At 33.1% G+C, this 23339-nt stretch overlaps 1 protein-coding gene across 2 annotated transcripts in view; it reads left to right on the top strand.

The window, feature by feature from the left end:
* Positions 1-23339, top strand: part of LOC129754524 (calcyphosin-like protein) — a 53121-nt gene that overhangs the window by 14085 nt on the left and 15697 nt on the right. The window contains exon 1 of one of the 2 annotated variants that reach the window (XM_055750651.1): positions 10592-10864. The exons of the other annotated variant lie outside the window; for it this stretch is intronic. The gene's annotated coding sequence lies outside the window, so the exon portion shown is untranslated. Of the gene's footprint in view, positions 1-10591; positions 10865-23339 lie in introns of those variants that run through there. 2 annotated transcript variants of the gene reach the window in all.

Raw genomic sequence — 23339 nt, forward strand, 5'->3', positions numbered from 1 at the left:
TTTTTAAACGATCTTATTTTACACGGTTTTATTTTAAACGATTTTTTTTAAACGATTTTCTCGAAATAAGACGATTTCCGAACATGTCGAAAACAAGTTCTATAAACTCCCGCTTTTTTTTCAAACTACTTTTGGGTGGTAAATTGATTCGGACGTTGCTTTCCGACAGAAACATGGGCCGGAATGGCCACTTAGAGACTTTGCGGAAGTTCCGGAACAACCGGAATATATCTAAATCTACACTAACAAAACAAATCAATTCAAAACAAACCTTTGAGCGTCTCGATTTCACTCAAATCACTTCAGAATGGCCTACCTGATTGGAAATGGACGATTTATAGTCCAAGTTGGCCACTTTACTCGAAATGAGCGAGAAATTTTGCCCGGTTGTTTTGAACTTTTTTTACACGATTTCTTTTTTTGCACGTACACAACAATCGTTTAAAAAAAGAATCCAGTGTACTTTGATTGGCAAACCAAGCGGTTTATGATACACTCAAACAAAATTTCTATTTAGAGTTTTTTAATCGCAGTTTGTTTGAGTAATGTTTAAAAGCTGGATGAGCAAGTTTATCTTTTTCAAGACAATTTTTGATACGATTAAAGCTTTTCTGAGTAGCCTTTCAATGCTGACTATAAAGTGTTCATTACTTTATCAGGATTATATTTCAAAACTTAAACTTGAGTTGAAAATTCACGATTTCTATATCAATATATGAGAATTTGAGAGAAGGCTATTTACCCATCAACAGGGCCGGGTTAAGCCATCGGGGCCCGGACCAATTTTCCTCGAGGACCCTTATGAATCGACTTCTTGCATATGCCGTCCCATAGAATACATAATACATATATTACATACACAAAATAACTGGATATGGGTTCAATATATTGCCTTCAAATAACCATTATTATTGCGTAGAAGGTAGTTTCTGGTATCTTCAAACAACAATTGTTTATACATCACGTGCAAACATTTCAGTTTCTATTATCGAAACATAATTTCAATTCAAGTTTGAGAAACAAATTCAAATATAAAATTTAGAGTCAAAGCTACTATCAGGCCCAAAGAAAGGAACTGAAGTTTCTTAATTTATTTTCAATATCATATCTTCGAAACAACATTCAACAAAAATGTAAAGTTCTCAATACTAAAAAACATGAAATTGAAGAAACAACACAAGGCATCAAAATCTCAATAAATTAAATCTCTATTGTTAAATCTGAAAGAAGATAGGATTGAAAACATAGAGATGTTAAGAGAATCACTCAAAGAAATTCGCAACTCAACTATGAGGAAATCTTTATTATGTAACTAATTTGAGAAAAGTCAATTGGATTTTTATTTCAGTAGATATAGTTTAGAAATAAAACCTCGAAATTGCATTAAATTTCGTTAGTTAGAAAAGCTTCAATTCGAATTTCAGATCTAAGACTGAAACTGGTATAACAATCAATAGATAATCTCAGTTTTGCCGATTGGGCCAGTTTCAGCAACTCTAGTAGTTTTTGTTTTAATTTTGGTTTTTATCGGAAAAAAAGGATGTAGTAGATAATGATCGAAAAATAGATTCTAGATCCCCCGGTTTGATTAATTTTTTTCCCAGCAATGCTGGAAAAAAACTCATAATTTCAAATGATTCTAAAGGTTTTTTCACTTTCTTCATTGTTTTTTCTGCATTTCAACAATACTTGGCATTTACCCAATATTGCCCGGATAAAATTCTGCAATACTTATTATTAAGTCTATAATAAATTTAAGTCAACACAAATCCATCTATCGCATATTTATAAAAGTTCTCATAACTAATAAAAAAAAGCTTAAAGTAAATGCGATACACTTAGTGCGAGATATGTTTTTCTCTGTTCTACCCTACCTATTTTGATTGAAAACTAATATTTACTGTAATTTATTCAAATTGTTAAAAAGCTCAGAAAGAGTTATTCCAGCCGACATACAAACTGCGATCTAGCCCTGTTGCCATAATATTGAAAAATCAAATCTGTATTTGCTGAATTCATTCACATTGTTTTAAAAACAGAAAACTCAAATTTACCTCAATATATTTTGAAATAGCTTTATCTAAAAGGTTTATTTTGGGAGTTTGAAAAACATATTGAAAACTGCTGATATGTTCCGAAAAAAATAAAAATAAAGTTTGCGGTGATTTTGGTCGTTTTATTGTTGATTTTTTTTAAATAATCACTGGCTAAACATTGCACAATGGGGGAAAAAGTGTTTAAACCGCGAAGAAATTCAATATCTTCCGCCACATGACATGAGCCAAATATTTGAAAATATTCTTTTGTTTAGTGAAAATCCCGGAAATCGATTGGACATAGTTTCCGACGCCGCACGAGTTTACGAACGTTTAACCACTAATTCGCGTATATTTTGTAAACAATTCAGAAAAACACTGATTTTGACTGGAAAATTTTGAACAAAAATAGTCCTATCTTATGTGATTCTTTCCGAGGAATAAAATTAACCTTCCAGAGCTGTTCACAAAATATCCGTTTCGGGGAAATTTTACTTGTAGTTTGTTCTTATTCCCGTGGCCGCAAATGTTAACCGATCTCGATGATATTAGATTCATTTTAAAGGCAATTTATTCTAGTTTCTAAATATTTAAAAATAAAGTAAATTGGTTCTACCAGGTTGTCTGTAATAGGTTCTGAATGAAAAAAGTCCCAAAAAACAGATTTGCAGTATTTGAGTACTTCTTTGATTTTTGGAATTGTCAAGAATACATCTATCTGACGATGTATGAACATTAGGGGGTTCGATGAACATTCTGACCTCTATCCCGAATTTCCCGGTTGAAAGAAAATCTTACTTAAAACAAAGTCATTCAATTTTGTCTTTGCTCCGCTGTATCTCATTTCTCAATAAACCGATTTTCGAAACTCATATTTTAGTTTTTTTTAACGTTAAATTGATTATCATTTTCATTGAATATACTTAGTCTCTAAAAAATCTCAGTTTTTCAGTATATTGGAATGACGATTAGGATGCTTTGATTCTGCGCTTCGGGTCATATTGACCCGAACGGCTTTGGAGGGTTAAGGCTCTTTGAGCCACCGCACGCATCTGAAAATGGAGTTATGACCGTTTTACCTTCAACTCCCTTACATTTTTCGATTAATTAAGAAAAAAGCATGTTCGGACTTGAAAACTTGAGCCACCGCACGCATCGGAAAATGGAATTATGGCTGTTTTAGCCACAATTCCCTAACATTTTTTAAATATTTCAGAAAAAGCACGTTCTGACTTAAAAATTTTGAGCCATATGAGACTTATCTAGTGTGATTTTTTTCCGAGGAATCAAGTGAAGGCAATTCAATCCATCGCACGCTTCGTAAATGGAGTAAGGGCTGATTTCACCCTCGATTCCCCTATATTTTTCTATAAATTATGAAAACAGTAAGATCGGACTTGAAAAATAAAGGCTAAATATTTAAGTCACCGCACGCATTGAGAAATGCATTGTATGTAGAAACGGTTTGATACTAGCAAATCCTTCAGAAGGACAATTTTTAATATATATAGGTAAAGTTTTTAATGAAACCCTTAGAGGTTTTGAATAGATTTTGACTATTAAGAAGTCTCCGAACAAAGTTTTTTAATCTTCCCTTCCTTTACAGAACACATATTGACAATGGTAATTTTCGTAATTAAGCATAATATTTTCACAGAATCATATATTTATGATTTCTATAAGATGGTTTGAATAACGAATTTAAAGCCTCAATTTTTAAAAGTATGCACTATTCAAAAATTACTTTCCTTTCATATTTCTTCATTTATCAAATCCTTTATATATACGAGGATTATAAGATACGACGTGAAAAACATGCTCATAAAATTAAAAATTTTATTATTAGAAATGGATCATGCTGTAATTTTTTTATGTTATCCATATTTACATCCATTTCCAGAAAAGTTAAGGAAATGTAAGGCTGATTTTCCTCTTGATTCGTATTGATAAATGACAAATATGACAAAAAAAAAAACAAAAAAAGAAAAATGACAAAAATTATGAAAATGCGAAAAATGGCGAAAATCAAAAATTACACCAAGTATGAAAATGAAAAAAAAATCAAAAATAGATATAAAAGATATTAATGATAAAATTACAACAAAAATTATGATAAACACAAAAATGATAAAATCGATACAAATGATTAACAAAATTATGAAAAATAATTTTAAAAATGAATAAAAAAAACATAAAAGACAAAATTTAAATCATGAATTAAATAAAAAAAAAAAGAAAGTTTAAAATTGACAAAAGTAAAAACTTGACAAAAATGTCAAAATGATCAAAAGGACGAAAATTGTTATTAAAAAACAAGAAAGATAATGACAAAAATGATGGAATAGTCAAAAAATGACAAAAGTGATAAATCAATTTGAACAATGATCAATACAAACAAGAGACGTAATTATTTTACATAGTATACCGTCTCACGACATAACTTGACGAACATAATTCCTATAATTCACCCGGTCCATGGCAACCGTTCTCCAATTCCTCGGGCACCCCACGTTCGCCAGATCACGAGATGTAAGTCAAGAGATGTGAATAAATATCGAATATACGATCGCCGAATACCGACCAAAAACCGTAAAGTTCACCGTATAGTTGAGCTATTTTAAAAATTTAGACATGAACAGGCTTGTCAAATGTTTAAAATGATGTTTGATTTTTGTTATTAAATATAAAAAGGTATTGTTGGAAAAGCTGCACAATCTCCATAAACTCTCCCCGTGTATCTTTCACTCTAAAGTGTAGATTAGGATGGCAGCCAAATGGGTCATGTCGAATTTCGCAAACTGACTAGGGGAGAGGCGGGCTATATGCGCATATTAAAAAAAGCACTCATTTTCTCCCATTTTCCAATAGATAGGAGTCTGAAAACTATATACACATGAGCGGACATCTGTTTTGTATACGTTAGATAAATTTTTCTGTTAAAATCTCTTACAGTTTTTGTGAAAATAATTTTATAATAAAAGAAGTCAAAACAGCCGATTTCCGAAACTGGCGGGCTAAATGCGCATATTTATGTTTTAAGCTATATTTCATTAACACTTGCAATATTTTGATATAATTTAATTTAAAATGGTAGAAACGGATGTTAAGCATACGTCAAGGCTGAAATTTTGGTGAAATTTTTTACATCACTAGTTCTTTTGCATAAAACATAGTTAGGTATGCCATATGGCCATATTTCATGGTAATATTTTGTTCATATCGTATTTTTATCGGATCAGTATGAAGTTCTTCTTTTTTCGCTGTAAGATCGTGATTTGAGCGTAGATTTAATGGTTAAATGAAAAAAAGTAAAAAATGTATAAGACTATTCTATTTTTCTTGATATAGGCATTTAACCTGCCTTGATATGGGCATTCAGAACCTGTCTCTTATTCCAATATCTTATCATTTAAAACTTTGCCAAAAGCTTCAATTTGTTGAACTTCTAATTTCCAGATGAATAAGAAAGAAAAACAATTGAAATTTTTGTTCACAGAATCTGTACGCACGATAATTAAAGTTCAATATATTATAACAAAACTGACAAAAATCTTGTTTGAATTTTTTATTTTTTGGCTTTATATAACTATCAAATTTCTTCATGCCATGTTTCAATAGCGTATTACCCTCAAACTGCACTGATTAGATACGTTGAATCTCCAGCCGTATCGTCAATCGGCTGTATGCGCATATTAGCCAACATGCGCATTTAGGGACACTTCCCCCTATATTCATTTTTTTTTTTTCAAACTGACCTGTGAAAAATTTCAGCTCAATCGGACTTGATTTCGGGGTGCCTCCAAGCGCTCAAAGTTTTGGTTTAAGACCCTCAAAAATCACGTAAGTGGAGACAACCAAAGGAAATCCGGAAAATCGAAATTTTGATTTTGATGCCAAATGACTTTAAAATACGTAAAACTCGGCAAAATTCCGGAACATTTTGACAATATCTGGGCATTCTGGCTAGATTTGACTTATCTAAAATTCTTTAATGCATTTGTGAACAAGTTCAGGAAAATCAGACTCGATTTAGGGGTGTTCCAAAGCGCTCGAATTTTCGGTTTTTTGACCCTCAAATATCTTAAAAGGGGAAATCAAATTAAAATTATAACTATGAAGCCAAATGACTTAAAAATTCATGAAACGTAGTCGAGATCTGACGTTATCTCGAAAAGACTTTCTGGGAGTAAGTTCAGATTTTTGGCCAATTTTCTTTCGAGATAACACCAGATATCGTTGTTTCATGATTTTAAATCATTTGGCATCAAAATTAAAATTTCGATTTGGTCCTCCCTTTTAAAATGTTTGAGGGTCAAAACCCGATACTGCGAGCGCTTTGGAACACCCTTAAATCTAGTCTGATTTTCCTGAACTTGCTCACAAATGCATTAAAGAGTTTTGGATAAGTCAAATCTAGTCAGGATGATATTGTTGAAAAAAGTTAAGGATTTTGACGGAGTTTGTTCACATTATTCACTTTTGAACTTCAATTCCTCTTTTTAAGAGTAATGATGATTATCAATTTTTGTTTAATTCAAGATACGATTATAACGCTTTTGCTGTGATTCGATGAAAAACTGAAAATTCAAGTAGTTTTCTTCCTTTTCACTCTTGTATGTTTTATATCTAACACCTAGATTTTGTTGTTTGAAAAAAGAGTAGGCGTCTGCTGGAGCATCAATCATGTTTGAACGAGTTCCAAATTGTTGTTGTGCCGAGGAACAAATTCAATCGAAAAAATAAAAGTGAAACAATGTTTTTGGAGACGCGTTCCTGCAGAAACGAAGAAAAAGCCAACCTTATTCCTTTTAATTTGAAACGAAGATGATTTCCCGCATTTGCTGAGCTGCAAAGGAAAATTTATTAAAAATTATTCGGATGAATCGTGTGAACCAGAATTACCTACTATCAGGTACTATCGGCTTCTGAGAAATTTTGGGGACAAAACACTAGCGCCAAAATAATATTGACGAATAATACTTTAACCATTAATTTGAGAATTTTAACAGCATGCTTTGAAGTTTTTGTTTACATCGGAGGCAGAAGATTTTTTTCTTCAGTTGTCAGCAGAGCTATAGTCCCTGCTTCTTCAAAAGTATTTAGCAGATACGATACGATGATCCGGTCTCCTTCTTTCAATATCTTGTTTTGGAAAGAAAAACAGTAAGTCTTTTATCGCTAGTTTTCCTAATTACAATTGAGTTATCTTTTTCGCATTTTTTTATGTTATCTTCAGCTTTATCATCGGAACTGCTATGAAATCTGGACATTCGACATGGTACATGTGAAAATTTCGAAAAACTACGAAAACAGAAAATGAAGGAAAGAACATCTTTACTGCTACTGCTTTCAAGCTCGTCAGCTCTCTGTAGTTTCCGATTGAAAAGAAAATGAGAAATCTAAACCGAATCCTTTTGCCCAAATAGCAGCAGCAGAAGCTGGAAGATATCAAACAGGGGACAAACACGGGAGCTAAAGATACGCCGAATCATCCGCTGATTGGTGGGTTTTGGTTTACGTAATTTATAAATTTCATTTGTTGTATGGAAGTAGCCATTACAAAATAATTTTGTTTCTTCTAGAACACATACTTTCACAAAGTCAAACCGCGGCAAAAATGGTAATCAAAACCTTGGCTTAGAAGCAGGATTTCTCTGAAGATGTCAAACTGCCTTGTTTTGGATATATTGAAGTCCAGATACCATCATCGACAAAAGAAACCAGTAGTTCGGTTTCGGCTAGGTTCCAGTCCCCCAAAAATGAAATATCAATCTAAAGAATCGATGAATTTATTGATCCAAAAGTGCTAATCTTGCTCTTGAAACATTAATTGAATTCTCATCTTATTTGTATTGTATTATCGCTATATGATTCGATTATTGAGCTGCATTTACCTTGTTCTCATGTTATTTTTAGGCCACCTGTAGACCATCAGTACACTAAATAAAGTCAAAAATACAATTGCTATTGTCTCTTCTTGTTCAATCCCTTTAATTCCAGTTTTCGGTTTTTAAACCGGAAGTTTCGAAAATTGTTCTTTAAAATAAACATTTTTTAACTTATCCGCTCCAATCCCATGTGTTTGAAATAATAAATATATTTCAATTTCCTTAAAATTGATCTGATGAGTTCTCGCGGAAGGAGAAGTCATATACCGTATTTTTTTTCACCTGGAGGCAAACTAGAGGCAACCTAGGTTCGCTCTAACTGCTGTCATCGTGCTCATTTATTGCTCGAGAGGCAATCTAGGTTCGCTCGAAAAAGGGACGGAGTCGCCCTGAGAAAAAAGTCAGTTTTGCAAGAAGTTCACCAATACTCTCAACGTTGTTGTCAAAACATTAAACAGCTGTTTTTGGCTGAAAACAAAACAGTTGAAATAATGAACGGGCAAATGATTATTGCCGCGATTTTGAAGCTCTCAGCCAAGCAAAATCGTACTATCTGCAGTCCAGTGCAATCCGGACACGAAAAACGGCAATCCGGACACGAAAAACGGAAATCCGGTATGAAGAACCGAATGAAGGAATCCAGAAGGGAGAACAAAATGACAGCTGCATGTAAACATTGCGCTCGTTCTCACGCACACCTACGTATGAAATAACTCGAAACCCGAAACTTGCTTTTTTATTCTGACGGTTCGAGAGCCAAATCCGGAATCAAAAAAAAATACGCCAATAGAAATCATTTTTCAAATATGAGCGTCGAGCGCAACGGACGTTTCTTTATGGGTTGTTTTGTCGATCAAAACTTATGTGTTTACAAGGTTGAATGCAAGTTGAAAGCTTGAAGCCTTTTTCGCTGGTGGCAGCACCATAAACAAAAAATTGATGTCCCAGACTACTTGTTCGAAAAACTATGCAGCCGGGTATCTTGATAGAATAAGATATCTTTGCTACTATTCAACCAACCACCTAACTTTTCTCAATAACCTACTGTTTAAATTTCATATGCACACTTACCTAGTGGTTTACTGATTTTAAAATTATAAAATTTTCAAATATTTTGGTTGAAGATACATATTTCCTTTTAAAAACAAATATTTCAAGAGCGAATAATGGAGCTGTAACCAAGGTCTATATTGACCAGAAATATTGGCATGCAGAAATCTGAAATTTAGAGCAATAATTCGATAAGCGACCCACACTGACGATGTACTGAAAAAACTAAAAAATCTCGAGAAAAAGTTATTGTTTTTACTTCATTTCGGATTTCAAGATAAGATGAATAGTTAATGTATTTCACCGGAATGCATTAACCGGAATGCTGACAAGAGATATGACGTTTTTTTTTTTTTTCAAATAACACAAAAATCGCTCAAAATTGCCCAGCCTTGCGGATACGCACGGTAGAATGTATGGTGTACTTAAGGTTGAGGATCATAATTCTTTTCAACAACTGTTTTGAAGATATCTTGCTCAAGTTCCACCTTCATCTTATTTGATATCAAATAAACAATCTCAAATTGTTTTGTTGATCTTTCAATAGATCGCTCTCAAGTTAAATTGAATTTTTGAAATCCTGGATAGATGAGAGACCCATAAAATTGATTTTATGTACACATCTGGATGAAAATAAGCATCTCAGAAACTTGAGAAACAATTGGCGGATGAAATAGGAGGAAATTGAAATAATCGCTTTTTTGTTTTTCTAAATAACCCTATCGGATAATTGAAAAGGACATCCGGTATTCGGCCATTTGCCGAATGTTACTGTTCGGTGCATCAACAGACAATTCAACAATCAACAAAAATTGAAAAAATGAAAAAATAATATAACTTTTAAACAAACCAAAAATACAAAAGTGTCAAAAAAAATAAAAATTACAAAACTGTCAATATTGTTAAAACAAAATATCACTGATTAATATTACAAAAAAAATCAAAAATAATTATAATAACACAAATAAGCAAAACACAGAAATGATAAAAATAGCACAATCAGGAAAAAGAGAGAAAAATTGTAATTTGTCATTTTTGTTATTTTTGTCATTCCAAAATTTTTATGAACGGTACTGTAGATGACTCGCGAAAAGCTAACCGATACTTTTCAGAACATTTTTCGTCTTTTTGGTCAGTATCCTTCAACCACCATACTGCAACCGAAACTTTTCATGGAGATAATGGACGTCGAGCGTCGAATAATTTGTCCTAAAAAGCATCGGACACCAAACGAATTTCCTCTTTGGGGAATTTTTTTACACCCCCCACCCCAAGGAAGGGTAAAAGATACAGATCTCGCCTGTTGACTGTTACTGTTGCTGTTGCTGATATTCACTTGTACTTTAATTACTAGTAGTAGGTAATACATCCATTTTTGTATTCTTGTGGGGTTGTATCTTCACCTCGTATCTCGGGTTGGGAGTACGACCACAGATAAATGGATTGAGTATAATAGTTTATGATAAAACTATTCAGAACCATACCTGAAAAATGTTCCCAAAACGACGCATCCACTTGTCTGTGACTCATACATATTAGTGCATTGAAGTGTGTTGCACGTGGGTTCGCTGGAGCATTTTCAGCGAAGCCCGGCAAATGGATACAGAAAAACCAGTTTTATTTCCATTCGCGATCTACGCTTTCGGTGGTGCGGTCTTGTTGTTTTCGGTCTCGAGAGTTTGGTAATTTGCAAGCAAGTGTTACTTACTAATCGTATCGGTGGACTTTGATAAAAGTTTTATCTTTAAATCAATCGAATAGATGAAGTGTTAATTAGTTGGTGGTGAAAGTGCCATTGGTGTTTGAACTGTAATAAGCTCTGAAGCTTCGTTTTTCTCCGGAAGTCGAGGAAGCGAGAAACCTTTTTTCATCTGTGGGGCGTACCATTGTGTAAATATCTTCTTATTTTTATCAGATTTTATAAGTGTATGTTATAATTAAGTGCATAACTAGCTCACAACGTCCAACTAATAGATTTGATCATGCTGATTGACGTTGAACGGCCTTGAAGTGCCCTAGCCTGTGATTCATTGATCGGGCGAATATTACATCGCAGCTCAGCAAAGTGTTTGCCGGGGCATACGCAAAGCCAACTCACTTAAGTGACTTATTCATCGTCACATTTCATGGTGCCTGAGGCTGACTAATTCATCTGTTTTGTTGTAATTTTTTCATACCGGAAAGTGAATTTTGATTTAAAACATTTAATCTAGAAGTTCTTTGTCTTCTTGGCAGCCAGAACAGTTTTGACTTCATTCAGATGACCGATTCACACTAATTTAATCAGATAATATTTCATCCACACAATGAAGGCATTGAAGAGTGGTTGGGTGTCTTTATTTTTTAATCCAAATGTGTATCAAAGATCCTCACATGGGTAGTTCGTAATTGAAAAAAAAAAACATAGCTAAAGCTACAACACTATTATGATCTTATTTGGCTCCACCAAGAAAATCGACCCAAAAAGCATCTAGATGCTAGGTGGTCGGTATAAAAATTGCGAACGGCAATCATTTCACGCCTGGCTGGCTGGTTGGTTGGCTGGCTTGACTCGACGAGAAACTTCCCTTTCGGAATCGGTTCTGCGTAATTGACTGGGGAACGTTTCCGGGTCATGGCCCCACGATCGGCGATCTGCGATCTGTCTTTCTGGAACAGGAGCTTTGCCATGGATGGATGGGTTATGCTGAAGCCGATTGATGTTCTCTTTGGAAGGTGCCCCCGGTGTTTATTGGCTGTGTTTGTTTTTTATTGTATCGATTTTAGATCCGGCCGGGCCGTAGGTTGATCTATAAAAAATTAGTTTTATTTGTTGAGACGTAACTCGATTAGTTAGTTGTGCATTCTGAATTGTTGCTTCATTATGGTTGTATTAAAAAAAAACTCCAAAATTAGCGAATACATTGAATAACCAGATGTTGACGTTTTTAGACATTCTGAACAGCTAACTAAGAGATTCCGAATCTGAAAATATGTTATTTTCATATTCATAATTTATTTTTTTCGTCAAGTCATAGCCAACATAAAAAAACGACAAAAACCAAATTGAATCATTTTTGTAACTAAAATCTAAAAATAGCCAATAGACGTGAATAAATCATTTGTTGATGCTTCCAGGTACCAAGGTATCTGGAAATGATTCCTGCGAATATAAATAATGCTTCCTGTCTTCAAAATTGATAATTTTTTAATCAAATTCCACTTGTGAAATTAAAAAAAAACTAAACACAAATATGTAAAAAAATAGAATCAAACTACATCAAGAAAATCCGATAAAATGGCCAACTTTTGAAAAAGAAAAAAAGTGCGCTGTCTTTCAAAACAACTTTGATTTGCGTTTTTAAATACAGTACGTGACAAAATAAAGTACGTACTTGCTATCAAAATTTTCAAAGCACTCTAGCTTTTTTTCGCATAAGGAATATCAATTAAAAATATTCGAAAGAGTTGTTGCAAAAAATTTCGCCAAAAAACTTAAAACGACGTTCTACACACACTGAAGCGTAGTTGTAGTCAAAGTCAGTTTTCGCAAGGACAAAATAAAAAACGTACCCTTAAAAACCTTAACAGATCGCCGTTTCTCTGCTTAGAAAACTATTCCGTCTTCTTATAAGCCAAGAGGGATTCAATTTCCTTCAAACCCAGTCGGTTTTATTATTTGTTTACCCCTTTTATGACGCAATCAAATCCGCAATCAAAGATGGTGAAAAAGAAAGTTTCCGTGTATATTCGTAAACTTCAAGCTAAGAAGCGTCAGAATGATTTTTTAAAGAAAAAGGCTTGAAAATACGTTTAAAATGAGCCAGGAACAGGAATTGGAAGCCATACGGCTAAAACCCGCAGCTGTTCAGCAATACAGAGGAACCAAGCGGATATCTTTAAACAGCAATAACTGCCGAATTCCTCGATAAATGGCTGAAAAACTATGGTTCTACGATCTGGGTGTTACGTAAAAATACTGAAAATACTGTTTTTTTTACATTTTCTAAGCAAAAGGTAACTAAAATAGGAAATAGAATGGATTTGTGCGACCATTATTGGTGAGATATGTTTATAGATTTGATCGTTTTGCATTCAGCATAAAATTTCGGCTAATGTTAATTTCATACGCCCCAAACACCTCAAATTCGCTCAAAATGCATAAAAAAAACTTCGGATAAAGAACATTCAAAACACGTCAAAGTGCATTACAATAGTGTGGGGTGCTTTGCTTGTTTCAGCCATGATAATATTTAAAACAATTTGGGCATAATGACAGCAAATTCTGAAATCAATATTTTGAGAAAAAATTGAGAGAAAAATTTGAAGTAGTTAAAGAAGTATTTAGTCACTTCTCGAGGAATTCATCAATTAAATATTTCTGATTGTAGACTTTCGCTTACTTCCTCTAGCGTACCGAGCCGCACTGGTTTTTAGTCTTTTGCATCTTTTTTCCTTTTTCTAGTTTATTTTAAAAGGAATTTTTCAAGCAACTTTGCTCTAAAAAACCTTCCTGATTGTTTTTAAGGTTAAAGTTATGAATATCTACGGAAATTTGCTTATTCATCATCTTACCGGATTATCGTGCCATGAAAAGTATAAAGAAATAATAAAACCCTGAGTATGCCGGGAAATGAGTCCTTTTGACATATAAGTCGGAACCATTTTCTATGGAAAAAATTGCTATCTGTTAACGTTATTGAGAGTGCGTACTTTATTTTGTTCATGTGAAAGCTGACTTTGACTACAAGTACGCTGGAGCGTGAAGAACGTATTTTATTTATTTGACAAAATTTTATCTCCTTTAGTGTATTAAAATACTAAAATTCTCCAGAATATTTTGAGTTGATATTCTTTATGTGACAAAAGATACAGTGATTTGAAAATTTTGAAAGCAAGTGCGTACTTTATTTTGTCGCGTAATGTATCTTTTGAAATATGTTACGGAATCGATTTAAAAAAAAAGGAAAAATGCCAATCAAGCAATGAATCAGAGCACCGATATTTCAACTTTTTTTTTTTTTTGTCTTTATTATAGAGATTTTCAACTTTTGTTGGTTCGTCTCTTATATTTCAACTTTTGTTTTCAAAGCAAGTTAGACTATTACGACGCTGTGAATTTAGTCACATCAACCTTGTTTCTGATACAAGAAAAAAAATCTTTTGAATTCAAACAGAAATTCGTGATTATATTCAAAATATAGAAAATCTGATGAAATTCCTCAAAAGTTCAGATTTAAATATTTAACAAAATCTAAAACTAAGATTGTAATTTAAAATTTTCTTTTTAAGTATTTGAATAAACGCATTATTGCATAATCATGGATCCAATGTTATTGCTTCGAAAATTTTAAAACAGATCCTTTCAAATGAGTTCGGTGATGACCGATTGAAAATAACATTCAACTAAAAAGTAACGTTTTGAACCTGGTTTTAATGTTTTAAAAAAATTAAAAAATCAGAATAGTTCTTTCAAAAACACATCCGCGATAAAATAAAAAGGAATAGACTCACCAATTGAGATAAATTAAGATTGAGGACTCCTAAAACAAAATTCCTTTTCAATCCTTGGATAGTGCTACGAGCTGATTTCAGGATTTTCCAGAAAATAGATTTAGGGTTTTTTCTGGACGCCACTCCTTGTGAATTTTTTTTCTAGACCCGTTCTTGAATCAATTTTAAAGGGCCAAATTCGATTTGTGAAAAAAGAAATTTTCTTACTCAAAAACAAACACTGCCGTCACTTTCGAGCACAGCCTACCGAGTTCGATTTAAAATATCCTGATAAGTTTTGATGAAAAAGATTTTTTTTCAAGTTTTTTTTCTCGATTTTTGTTGAGTAATTCTTGGGTTTTGACCAAATCTGCCCAGACATTGCCCAGATTTTTGGTCGACAATTAATCAAAGCTAGGCTTTTGCCAGATTTTTAAATAAAGTAGCCTGGATTTGTTCGGCCCGGATACGTGCTGAAAAAATTCTGGCAGCCTGAATCTACACTAAGGGAAACAAGAATAGTATAACTATCTTTTTTGCCTGTTACAATATGAAATATTTAAAAAAAAAATCTTCTAGAATTTGTTTTAAATTGTTAAATGGATAAATCAAGCATAAGTTTACATATTTTTTTTGGATGAAGCAATTGGCGTTGAGGACTGGAAACATGAACAAAAAAGTGCAAAATATGAATAGTACCACTTATGTTTTCATACAAAAATAAGATTATTTTTTTTGTTAAAGTGAATAATAATGCTTTTACGAACTATTCGAATAGATAACTGCATTTGTAGGCGTTTTCTAGTATTCCAAAGGTTTTCAAGGGGTTTTAAAGAGGTTTTCGAGCTGATTTCGAGACAAAAGCTCTTGAACTTCATTGTGTTCCAGTAAATTCCATATTTCTACAAAAGACAATTTATTTTTTTCTCAACATGCCCCAACAAAGGCTGATTTTCAGCTTTTGGCAAAAAATTTTAAAATACATTTTTAAACGTTTTTATTTACTTTTCCAAATTTCAACTACTTATGAAATAGACTTTTTTAGTGTCTGAACACGAAACAATGATGTAACATGTAACTCACATATAATAGCTGTTCTGTGGTTCAATAAGCGTCCTTCTTAAGGTGGTCATTATGCCCTTATCTCCCCTATTTATTACGCTTCCCATTTTAATGAATGAAGACTCTCATATTCAATAAATGTAACATACATATTATTAACAAAACCAATGTTTCGTGATTTCTTAGGGTTTGACACACTTATAAAATTTGCCTGTTTAAATACAGGCTCCCCTTCATTTCAGAAAGGGGCGATTTTTCTTTAATTTAAAGGTTTTATTTATTGTATTGAAGATCTCTTGCTTGGCTTCATCAACCTTCAAACTTTCAAGCTATTTAGAGACTCAAGACAAACTAGAAGCACAGATGCCATAAAAACTAGTTCGCTTTTGAATAATGTTGAAGTTTAATTTGAAATTAAATTTTAATTATAATAATTTTCACAAACTTAATTTTTTCCATGGAGGGGGTAGCATTTGTGGTGGCATTTCACAAGATCTTTTCCAAATTAAAATCTCTGTTTTAATAACCATTGTTTCTCTTTTTTATATTTCAGTTGTTCACCTTATTGTCCACAAACAATCACAAACACTCAATAAGGATAATGTTAGGTTGGGGCTTGGGATGGCCACAAGATTGGTTTTAGGATGATTTTTTGAAGTATTTAAAATAAGACTGCAGTCTGTTTCAGTACTTTCAACTTGTTGCGCAATATTTATAGAAAGGAATTCAAACGACAGATATTCGATAAATTTTATCAATTGTTGAACTTTTTTTAAAAATACTATTCTCCGTCCCGCTCCGCAACTTTTATATTTTGTGAATCTTTAAATTTGATTCAAAATTTAAAAAGATTTCGATTCTCGATTCCATATGCTAACGTTTCGATTTTTACCGTGTTCATAAACTAAATTTCATTGATCTATATATCAAGAACTGATGCGAATATTCGAGAAAAGTGATATTGAAATTAACGCTAAAAATGTTTTAAGTTTGGTTCAAGTTATTATTCAACAGTATACTGTTGAAAATTTTAGAACTCTTTTTCACAACATGACATGAGAATGACATATTGCAAAACAACAATTTAAATGAACTAATCGTCTTTGTGTCAATGGGATTCTAGAGCCATAAATTATCAAGTTCTAAAAAGGATAAATTGTCAATTATTTTGAATGATTTTGAAAACACATCAATCGATCTTTTTCTATAGTTGAAACAAAATAAAAAAAAATGCATAGGCCTAAGTCACACAATCTAAAAAATCGAAACAAATGCATTATTGATAGTGCAAATCAATTATTGCATTAAATTATCGCCCACGTGTTTTCGCATCTGAGAGGCAAAACAAAGTTTCCCATAATTTCCAAACCGGTTCGAACAGGTTCGAACCATTTGCGGTAGACGCGCTGCTGCCGCCATCTATCATTGAATAGCTGAGTCACTGACAGAGTTCTAACTTCTAACCGCTTTAACCGTTCTCATCATACTCATCCATAATGTATTTTTCGTATTCCATTTACAAATGGAATCAATAGAAAAGACAACTGCCACTACTTCTAAAGCACACCTCCACCTCCATCATCATCGAATCAGGTTTCCATCAGCTGGAATTCCTGAAATCACTGTGCTCGACTTACAAAAACAGCACACAAGAGAAGAGATGAACCAACCCATTACAAATCGGTCCCGTACGTAATCACCTTTTCGCATGAAATGAGTTGCAGTATCGTGCGCCGGAAATTCCCATCAACACCTGGAAAAAAGAGACGAAAAAAAACCAGCTTATCGAAAGCGAAAGTTTTCCCCAGGCTCGATTTGCAACGGTGTTCTGTTGTGTTTTTTTTGCAGGTCGCTTTTCTTTTACCTTTGTAGGTAGGTTCGTTTCCAAGACGTTTAGCCGGTATAAACAAAATTCGAATCGCCACCCAGCTGGTTGGGCTGCTGAAGTTCTCTCTCCTGGGAAATTTATGAACACTCAATGTTCCTTGGGAGAGGAAGCTTTGAGAGAGTATTGTCTTTCTACAAACAGTATTGTGCGATAATATTTAAAAAGGAGTTAACAAACATGGTTTCCTACAAATGAATTTTCAATCACTTATCAATAAGTTTATTTTGTTTTGGATTTCTAAGAGAGCTTTCCCAAGCTTCCTTGATAAGTAACATCGTAATTTAAAAAAAACCCTAGTCTGATTCAGATACCATCTTAAACGCTTCAAGGAAGTATTTTTTTTTTCATTTGAGAGTTGCGATACTAGGTTATTCAGGAAGCTTATTCGTTTCACAATTAAAACTTATGATAATTTCAAACGTGTTAGGGAGATTTGTAGAGAAACATGGAAGATCGTGAAAAAAAGAAAAACTCTTCCCATTACATCTTAAAAATTCTAGAACTTTTTGGTTCAAAATGTACCAAGGTTTAATGAGAACATTCAACCTGATGAGCTTACATTTATTTAAAAAACTAATACAAGTGGCTCCAGAGACTTCTTATAAAAAAATGAATATTTTTGACAAAAGTCGTTTCTCAGAGGAAAACATCTGTTTTGGTACCTATGTTTGTTTAAATAACTGATTATGGAAGATATTTTCGTCTTGGATCCAAATCATTTGTCAAGTTTAGTCTATTTCTTCTAATCTTGGTGATATAGTGTTTAGAAGTTTTAAAATTAATAAGTTTTCAAAAAATCAATCACTTAAAACGGATTCATAACCTTACATTCCATAAAGTATTAAGATTGTAGTTTCAGAGATACAATGGTTAAAAAAAATGAAATTTCACAATTCAAAAAAAATCAACGTAAAACATTCCTATCAATTTTTCCCATCACAATATGACTGACGTCTGGGAGTTTTTAATAATAAAGATTTTAATTTACCTTACAATTTTTTGATGACTTTGAAACGTTTCGACTTATGCTTTAAAATATAACTGACATCCTTTAAGCTTAAATTTTCACTAAATTCGAAAAAATAATCAATAATAAATTGCACCTTTTTTCTAAGAAGTCAGAATAATTTAAATTACTCACGATCTTCAAGAAAATTCAAAGATGCATTAACATTTTTATTTTAAATTTTTTTGGTAATATTCTACAATTTTGCTAAAAAAGATTTTTTTAAATGATTTTTTGACTATTTTTGAATTTCAAGGGTACAGAAACTAGGTTAAGGTCTAAGAAACTAGAACTGATAGAGAAATTTCTATATTTGGATTCAGCGCTGCCAATAATAAGTTAAAATTAAGTTCTTGGTACCTTAGAAAAATGTAAATTTTGTTGCATTGTGTTATTTCAAAATGATTCTCTATATTTTATTTACAATAATTTTTTAATACAGTGCTGATTTGGACTTATTTTTTTCACAAATTTTCAAATATTGAAATAAATCAACAATGCTAAAATCTATTTTTTAACTTTGATGACGGTAACCTCTAATTATTATATGCAAATTATAGCAAATTTAACGCAGATCATGTCATCAGAACTTTTTAGACTCCAAAATCAATAACTTTCTTATCAAAGTAATATTTCTGAAAATTGGACGAAAAATCTAGCAATGCTGCTAGATTCCTTCCATGAAAAAAACCTATTTTAAAATTTTTACACCAAATTAGTACCATAAACTCTGCTGGAAATTCCAATTGATCATTAAGGGGGGGGGGGGGGGGTAGGGTCTAACACTTTCAAAAAATCGATTTTTTTATTTTTTTATTTTCTTATTGTAAAACATTTCAAGAATGTTGTGTCAAATTTTCAAGTCAATTGAAGTAAAACTGTAGAAGTTATAGGCCTTTATCTCCTCCTATGTAATACTGCAAGAAAGCAAGAGCAGAAACTTCAAACGCGTTTTTCTCGAAAGCACATTTTTAAAGTCCGTGGACATCGTCATTCGAAAACTACTTATCCGATTCTTTTCAAATTTGGAACATATTTTCTACATACAAAATACCAGACCCCAACGTTTTTCTTTTTTGATTTTTTTAATTTGGGGAGATTTTACAGGTGAAAAATGACGGATTTTTTCGTGAAAAATCGTAGTTTTTACTTCAAACAGCCACAAAAATTTCATAAAAATATTTTTAAGTTAAATAAAAACGTTGGGGTTCAGAAAAACATCTATTAAAAATATTTTGCTCTGATTTTTTGACTTCAGATGATCCTGTGCTGAGATACAGTGTCCACCGCAAATCCTGTTTTCTAAAAGGCATCCTCGAAAATGCTCCGTCACCGGCTCATTTTTCAATCTTTTTCTACGAAAAAATTACTAAATGTTCTTTTAACAATGCTTTGTATAATGCAAAAAATTTGAATACATTTGTTTGAACGATAGCTCCAGAAAAAAATCGTGAAAATGGTGTTTTTTTATACCCGTTAGACCCTACCCCCCCCTTAAGAGATGAACCAGCTGAACAGTGGAAGTCTATCTATAGAAATGAAAAAATTGCGATTCTTGTTTAAAAAAAATTTGAACAGAAATTAGTTACAAGTACATGAAAATAAAGAATGTAGGCCACATTAAAATTAATTTATCTAGTACAGCGTAGAGCTTTTTGTTTCATATATTTATGGCACAATTGAAATTTATAAAAAGTGTTTAAATTTCATGTGTTTTGCTATTATTTCTAGACAAATTTTGTTAGAGATTATTGTTTTTAAAATTTCGACCAATTTGTAAAGTTAAGATATTCTAAAATTATTTTTGGGAAGACATCCAAATTCTACGTAACTCGAAGTTTAAAGTTTATTCTACTTAGTGTTCTATAGGGTGTCCTATTATGTCAAAGCACGATTTGAAATTTACAGCAATTTTTTTTAACTTTTATGTTCTGTATAGTCTTCTTTTACAATAAATCATTAAAAAAAATTAGATACCAGTCAATCGGAGGATCGAATTTTTGATCGAAGGCTGCTAATTAGCTTCAGCACAGACTGATTTGCTATAACTTTAGGCTAGGCTTACCAGATACTTTAAAAAAAGCGGGACATTTTTCGAAAAAAAGCGGGACACAGCCGAAAAAAGTGGGACATTAAAGAAACTCTTAAAACATGCTTATTTGTTTAGCCAAACTTATACGTATATCATCATCTAAAGTTATTCCTAGAAAGTACACTAAGGTTTTTTTACGCGAATTTATTTTGCTTTGTTTTTCTTACATGACCTCCTATCTACACATTTTTTTTGTCATAAGCACAGTTATTTTCCACGGTTCGCAAATTTTAATAACATATATATTTCAACTGTATAACATTATAAAGGTGGGAAAATTTGAGGTTAAAATTCAATGATCAGCTTTTCCGACGACCGCGTGTCATTTTTACTTCTGAGAAAAAAGTTATAGAAATTTTCTTATTGTTTATGTTTCCCAATTCTGCAAATGTAAGGAATTTTGACGACAGTTTTAGGCAATTTTAACCCAAATCGAATCTTGGATGTTTTTGAAATCATAAGCCCAAACGTTTTGCAGTATTCATCAAAGTTCTTAAATAAGCTAAAATCTTTAATATCAAATTCTAAAAAATTTTTTTCAGCAGTGTCAGAAATGCTATCTTTTAAAATTTCTTCAAATTGTAGAATTTAATATTTTTAATGAAAGGTATCTCTGAATCTAGAATATCTAGACAAAATCTTAATCCTTGATTGGATGGAGAATATTAAAAGGGTTCAAAATTAGTTTTTGTTTTTCAAGTAGGTTTGTTGGTTCTTCAGTTATCAATCATCGATTATACCCAACTTGGTCAATTTCAAAATTTCCACACGTCATATAACCAACACAAGAGCTATTTACGCCGATTTTGCACACAGAACTTGATCATATAGGATTTATGAGCTCTTCGTTTGACGAAAGCAGGTTGTTTTTGATTCGGCTTCGGCGTCTTTCGCTTTCTATATGCATATAGACCCAATTTTACCTTGGTACGATTGACAGTCCTGAGATGGAATCCACGTTTTTGGCCACATCCTGCACTGAGGTTGTTTTCTTACTGGCGTAAGCAGGCATGAATTTCCGGTCCAAAGTTTTGTCTCCGGACCCAGTGTCCGCCCAGATTTGTTTTCGTCCACGGAGCTACTTTCCTGTGGTCCAGCGGATAGGCTGGCTCGAGTCTGGTTTTGATATGCCAGGCATACTGGGTTCGACTCCCGGTATCGGCAAGAAAATTTTTGGGTTCGAATCCCATAGGTTGCCGACATGTAAGATGTGATTCCTCTTATAACTGACTATATAATAAGAATGTTCAATCAGTTGCCAGCTGGCCAGGTATATACACGGATGCCGGAATAACTGTAAGTAAACTAGCCCACCTGATTGACTCGTTCTTCCAACATACACCTACATCAACACACGCAATAAATTCACTCCATAACAGTTCATACGAAGCCATGGGGTCCAGGTATGGAGTACGCACTGCATTGGAGATTTGTCGAACTTAATAATCTAATGCATGCGAGTGAATCCGTGCACCCATGGTGGATAACCAATATACAAACATACATACATACGAAGCTACTTTTCTATCCATACTTCTGAATGGAATTTTAGACCGCTGCAATGCTCTTTTCTTCCATTTCCGCTAACTGACTTAGCGAAATACTGGGGATAGTACACCATTTGTGAACGATATTGATGCGCTTTTCCGGAGAAATGCTTCTCATTTTCATGAAAATTATGAAAGGTGGAGCTTGTGATACACAGATTTTTAAGTTAAACTGTAAACAACAACACCTAGCAGAAATCGGCCTTTAAAAACGTCATCCGGAATGAGCAGAGTTGTATAAAAATCGTGCTTAGACATAATGAGAAACCCTATAGTTCTTCCTATTAATTGAGTTGAATTATCAACGTATGAATCTTTCATTTGCCTTGACCCACAACATTGCTTATGAAACTTAAATTTACTTATCCTAAATCAGTTTGTTTATTCGAGTTTGCAAACAAAGTTCCCAACGTATTTAGCAGGTTAATGCGAAATCCCTTAACCTGTTCGGTGAACAAATCACACACCGAAATGAAAATTGTTTTCAAGAAGCGACAGTTTGACGCGTTTAGTTAGGGTGATGTTTGCCGAAAAAATTGTTTTCACTTTCCCTTTGGATTTTCTCTAAATTCAGTTTTACTCTGAATCTCGGACTGCAAAGTTCGAAAAGGATGTGCAGTGATACAAATATTGATTTTAGAATAGTGCAACTCGGGGAAGAGAAAGACGTCCGGATGCATGCAAGCACCAGGATTTGTATGCAGATAATCACATACGATGGACACATGCAACGAACAACGGTTTTTGTTGACAATGTTGAGTATATTGATTTTCTTCCTTTTCCTACTAAATCAGCTCTTGTTTTAGTAATCTTGCCGGGTAACTTCTGGTTAGAAAGCACTTGTGTTTGAATACTATAAAGCGTTTAATGAGAAAGTCATGTTAAACTGTTCTCTCACCCTTTCAACACCCACAAGGCAACTGGGTGGGTACTATTTTGTTCGGGTATGTTTGCTTCCCAGTAGTCAACATTCTTCTGATACCTAGTCGGGGAAATTCAGATCAATCAAACACGTTGTTTGAAAGTTAACAGAATTACAATAGCCAGATGATTGTACTCTTTATGGTACATGACCTAGCAGCAATGGCTGATTGTACTACTGGAAGCGAACCAAATCGTTGTTCGTTCGTTCACACATCGGCAACATTCCATTATTAATCAGTAGGTTTTTCTACGTCCTTTCGGTTTCCGTTCGAAAAAGGAAACCCTTTCCACCCACCACCATGTTGTTTTTTTTGTTGGTGGTTCCGAGCATGCTTCCTTCTTCTGACCGTAGCCTGTCCAGGTGTATCGACTG

The sequence above is a fragment of the Uranotaenia lowii genome, chromosome 3 (genome assembly GCF_029784155.1).
Source record: "Uranotaenia lowii strain MFRU-FL chromosome 3, ASM2978415v1, whole genome shotgun sequence".
NCBI classification, from domain to species: domain Eukaryota; kingdom Metazoa; phylum Arthropoda; class Insecta; order Diptera; family Culicidae; genus Uranotaenia; species Uranotaenia lowii.